This window comes from Artibeus jamaicensis, unplaced genomic scaffold, assembly GCF_021234435.1.
Source record: "Artibeus jamaicensis isolate MK-2021 breed Jamaican fruit bat unplaced genomic scaffold, CSHL_Jam_final contig_465, whole genome shotgun sequence".
Lineage (NCBI taxonomy): Eukaryota > Metazoa > Chordata > Mammalia > Chiroptera > Phyllostomidae > Artibeus > Artibeus jamaicensis.
The window spans coordinates 8480158-8486157 of NW_026521843.1; positions in this window are offsets into that span (position 1 = coordinate 8480158).

The window sequence follows — 6000 nt, forward strand, 5'->3', positions numbered from 1 at the left end:
CTTGATTCTGTTCTGTCCTCTGATGCATGGTACTGCTGCCCTGCTTCCTCACAGGCCTCGGTAATTGTGTATGAAGGAATGAAAGATGGGTAACTAACTTCTGACCTGAGGCTTTCCCTCCGCTAGGGCATGTTTAGCCCATTCACCTCCAGGCCTGATCTCATAATGTGATGCTGTGGTATAGAAAAGAAGGGGCTCATTTCTGAAACAGGATCTGCAAAGCAACAGATAGATTCTAAGCAGAAAGGTGTACTGAGAAACTTCTAGGTGCCAGACGAGTGCTTTATGTGTTTATCTTATTTCAGTTTTAAGAACGACTCAGTGATGAAGGAAATAGGAATCTCACTTTGAACATGCAAGTTTCATGGGAGGTAGGTAACTGAGGAAAAGGAGGCATCAGAATCCAAACTCTGCTTGTTTTGACTTCAAAACTTGAACTCTTTTTGCTCTGTGACTGCCCAGCAGAGTTTGGATGATATCAGAGCTATGGTAGGTAGAAAAATCAAGATGTAATAGAACAGAGAAGTTAACTAATAAGCAAAATTCTGTGGCGTGGCATCACCCAGACACATGAAGTTATCAAGCAAACACAGTGCCAAATGCAAAAGGTTGTTGTATTAGAGAGGACGTGTGACGATTCCAGTGGGACAACAGTAGGTTTTTAAAAATTATGGATTAATAGAGTAGATGATATTTCAGGTACCATCAAGAAAAATGAACTCTTCTTGGAAGTGAGGAAACCAAAGTCTAGAAAGAAGAAAGGCCTTAGAGTCACACAGCAAGTTGATGATGCCACAGAATTAGCTGCCAGGTCTTTGCATTCTGTCTCCTCCTACTACATGTAGCTGCATTCTTTTATTTCATTTTCTTACAGGTCAGTGCATCTTTCTCATTTGCTTCTATTCAACAACAAGACACTTACTGGGCAAAGCATTATACCAGGTGCTGGAGAACCAACAGCAAGAGAAGGGTCTGGGGTTAGCAAAACACTTCTGTGTTTCTCTGTCTCTCTGCGTGTCTCTCTCTTTCTCTGTCTCATGAATGGCCTCCGCCCTGAGTGCAGACAGAGGTCATTACCCGCCTGTGAGTACAGCCCTTCGTGTTTCCCACTCCTTATTACTGTGCATATGCTCCAAGGCTTGGTGTCACATGATGCAGTGCCCTCTGGTAAGTCATAGGTGGAGAGTGGATGAGAATGATCATGCACAGGGAGAAAATGTCCAGATGTTAGTAGCTCACGATGTTTTAATTTAGAGCAGTGCTTTCGCCCAATGCCATCACCAAAGGTTTGCCTTTGGTTTATTTGTGTTATCACAACAGTGACGATGGAGTTAAATGCCGCCTTTGAAGAGAGGATTTTTGGTTGTTTCATTTATATTCTACTGTTCTTTCATTAAACATTTCTAAATATTCACAGGGCCCAATTCTTACAAAAATAAATCAGATAAACCTAGGGTTCTTGCCAAGTCAAATATCTACAGTTTCTGGCAATTATGTAATTTCCAACTCTGCTGCAGTAACTATTGCTGATAAGTCAATCGTCATAAAGAGAAATGTTCCAGACCAATCTTTATTAGTGTGTCCTTCACTGATATATGCAGTCTTTTTTTTTTTAAAGCAGAGTTGTAACTTTTTTTCAGTCCCTGGTGAATGGCTTCTCATCATAACAATTTATATCTGGATAATGTCATAGTACAATGTAGAAATGGTAAATTAAAACCCATGAAATGAGGCTCTGCTGTTATTAATAAAAGCTACTCTGGTTTTCACCATCTTGTTATGATGGCACTGTCCTCCAACGCCACTCTGCCGTGATGTATTTCTGGCAGTGCACGGCGATTTGGCCCAGACAAAAGCAATATTTAGAAAGTTACTCTGTGGGACTTCTCTGGGAGAAAGGAATTTGAGAATCGTGTGCTCATTTAAATACCTCCTTGGCATTGAGGTTAAACACATTATTGATCAGGAAAAGCTTTTATGGGGAGGGGACCTGTACTGTTCTGTAGTAAGGGTATAAAATAAACAAATGGAAAATACCAACATGCTATTTTTCTTTGTAGAGTAACTTACCTGTTTGGTTCAGATGGACATTGTTTAAAACACTTGTATTAAAGGGATACCTACAGACTGGCTTTCCTCTGTAGTGAGAGCTTACATGGTGTGACCTTTCTTTTATTGGGGTCATTATAGCTTGTGGACTATTTTGCTCATATTATTTCATCTGTTTCCTACAATAGGCCTAGGGCCTCGTATATGAGGAAGCCAACCTCACACTAGGCCCTGAATGTTCTTTGCAGTATGACTAGCAGATGAAGGCCCCAAGACTCAGCCAGACTCTCTGCCCAATGACGACTCCCCTCCTGAGCCAAAGGAGAGAGGCAGGGGGTCCTTCTGCGATGTGCAGCAACAGAGTTTCACTCTCCCAATGAAGGTACTTGGGAGATTAACCCAGCTTTCATTTCTGAGAAGGGAGAGTAGCCTGATAGAGTCATCCTAATTTAGATGCTGTCGTCTAGTAAGACACAGTGATAGGTGAGATGAGTTAAAAATTCTTCCTGGCCTCACACTCACATGGCTTCAGTGAGGAGGGAGCAAACTAGTGGATCCCGGAGCCCAGAGCCCAGACTTCGAGATTCTCTAACAGCAAGCTTGATTTGCAAACTGTTATCAGAAGTATTCTGTTGATGGAAACAGTACATTTCAGTTTTTCAAAGCCAACTGGTTCTTGTCTTCTACAGAAAAAAAAAAAAAACCCTTTCTTTGCCAGTATTAGTAAAATACATACATACATTCATAATAAAAAGATTGGAAAGGAAGGAAAATAACATTCCTAAAGGTTAGGAGTGACTTCTTCCTGCTCTCTGCTTCTTTGGGCTGTAGGGCTGGCTGAGTGCAAATGCCCAGCCACAGGGTATTTGGAGACAATGAGCCTAGAGAGGTAAAAAAAATTCAACTGAGAAGCCAGCCTGGGTGAAGGGGACTGGAAATAGAGTTTCCACAGGCTCTTAAAGCAAGTGAGATATAACTAAAATGTATAGTATTGCCAAGGATGGGGATAAAAGAAAATATGCTAAATACACACTGGAATAAGATGGGATTTTGAACATATATGTGCAAGAGTTTTGAAAGCAAATGATGTTTAAGTTGCAAAAATTAGAATGCAGAAAGCATGATTTCTGTTTCTTGGTTTGCATCCAATTAGCACGAGACTAATGCTGTAGATTCCAAACTGTTGGGCAATAGTGCTTATTCTCACTTTGCATGTGTTAGTACAATTGCAGGTGAACAGGACAATTCTGTGGTGAATAAGTATAATTGAAGGGTAATAAACATGTAATTTATCAGCTTGAGCCTTAGGTCCTTTTTCGTGATTGAACATCAGGAGTTAACAATACTGTTGCCTACTTGTTTCCTTCTCTTCTCAATGTGAAGGGGCAAGTCTTGGAGAATTGAGAGGAGGGGAAGTTTTCCAAGGAGGAGCCTGGACCTGCCCTTCTCAGTCCCTGTTGGCACAGTGGGTTATCTGGTTAAAAGGTCAAATGGTGGACATGCCCTCTCCTGAGGCCCTCTGCTGGATTCCTTCCTGCTCCTGCCAGTGGTTCTCAGGGTTCAGTGTTGTTGCTGAGCTTCCTCCAAAACAACTTTCCTGGCAGGAAGGCACCCAACAATGAGTAGCTACCTTTAGAGGTTTGGGGTCATGATTTATAAAGGATCCAGAGAGTCACCTGGCTATAGACATCTTCCTGGACACTGAGTCCTCATGTACATGTGGGAGTTTGAATCACTACATCTCTTGCTCCATATCTTTATTTATTGTTTATATAACAACGGAGTAATAGCCATAGGTTAATAACTATACATCAGTTGTCCAAGTGCTCTCTTTGGCCTTGCCCAGCCTCTATTTCACTGTGATCACAATGTGTGAGAACCATCTTTGGGATGAGAAGGAAGCCAGGAGACTCTTCCTTGCTTCTTCCAGGGCAGTAGGGCTAGTTATGGCCGTCCGCGGCTCTCCTGCTTTCTGTGCTTCAGGGAGGAACCCGCACAGTTGCAGGGAGGGCCACTCTCCATGTGCAGAAGGACCACTAGCTCCCACGTATTTCATTTAGGATTAGTTTGGGAATGAGGGCGGTTGGAGTCCCTGCTGCTCTTGTTTTATCTGGGGCCATACAGCGGGAATGGGGACCAGGAGAGGTCTGCAAAAACAATTATGGTGCAATGCACACAGCAAGTTTTACAGGCTTGGAAATTCTTCAAGTGTCCTCCCTGGGAGTGTTTGCCTCTGAATGAGAAAGCTCTAGTTTTAACATGAGGAATTGGTTTCTGCTTAATTCACTTGTTCTAACCCCTCCTGGAACTACAATAATGGATATTCAAAGAGAGAATGTGGCTTTCCGAAATGCTACTATGAATAGGGTTGTCAGATTGAGCAAATAAAAATTCAGGGTGGCTACTTAAATTGGTATTTCAGATAAACAAGGGATAATTTCTTAGTGTAAGTATGTTCAAAATATTGCACGGGTCCTCTCAAGTATTGTAAAAAACATTCTTATGATAAAAATTATTTATCTGAAATTCATATTTGCCTGACTACACTGTATTTTATCTGGCAACTCTAGCCATGAATAGTTAAAAAAAAATGATACTGCTGTTCCCAGAAAAAGCTTATTTGATCATTGACCAGATTCACCAGAATTTATGATATATTAGATATATGTCTCCATTTTAGGTAAATCACATTAATAGGATAAAATATCTATTTTCTCTTTTATATTATGGAAATAATGGAGACATCTGTAAGATGAGAATATGTATTCATTTCTTGTCTATGTGGTAATGTACTATAAAGTTTAGATTTGTTTCATTTAACTCATGATTAAAGAATAATACTCCATATGAAGTTCTTTTTTATTTTATGAAATTAGTACATAAAGTAAACATCATGAATTATATGTACTGGGAAACTGAATAAAAATAGCATTATCTTGATTATATTAATACTTTCTGTTTCTTATGGAACATTTAGAAAATATGCAATAGTATAAGAAAAAAATGTACCTATAATGTTTCTTTTCTGTTTTATAATTCTTGTGGCTATACTTCTTTTTTAAAAAAAAGTTAAGATTGTTCTGTAATACAATTTTGTTGCCTTTTAAAAATGTACCATTACACCATGAATGCCTTTTCATGGTATTAATAGTATTCATAAAACACTTTAATAGAAACGCACTATTCCTTTTCCTTATTTCAATTTTTTTCCTGCTCTAATGTTAAGACAAAGGTATTGGTGCATAACTATTTGTTTCCATCATTGATTACTTTCTGTGGAAATATTTCTGGAAGTGCACTGACTTGATCTAAAGTGACATGAGCGTTTGTTGCCAGGGCTGTTACCTGGAAGCCACCCTGCACTGCGATGTCCATCTCAGTGTTCCCCCCGGAGGGACCCTCCTGGGCACAGTTGCCCTTCCACCCCTACTCACTCCTTCACACGAGGATTGACATGACTTGTCCCATGGAGGAGTTCAGAAGCAGGCGATTTGATTCACTTCTGTCCAGATTCTGTTTCTTTTCGATGTGGCTGCCCACACAGAGGGTAGCTCTGAGTTTTCTCTTTGCCATGTGGTCAGGTTACCAGGGCAGGCTCTGGCTGGCCAAGCAAGCCTACAGTTGTCTACTATTTATGGTAAATCAAAGTTGGGAGGTAATATTAGAAAATCCACTGTGGCTATTCCTCCAATTTGCATCCTCCTCTCTAGTGATTTTAAGAAATAAATCTGATGTGTGATCTTTATCTCTCTGGTAGCAAGGTCTAATTTTCAACCAGTTCCAAACTCAAATCAGGGAGAGAGGTTAGCTTGTCACAAGTTATAACCCCAAATGTAAGATCATTGGCCAGGAAGAATTGAGGACCTGGCATTTAGAGCTCAAACAACATGAGCTGAGCAAGATTTCAAGTAGCACCCACCAGCCTGGACCTAAGGTGATACAGCTTTCTTT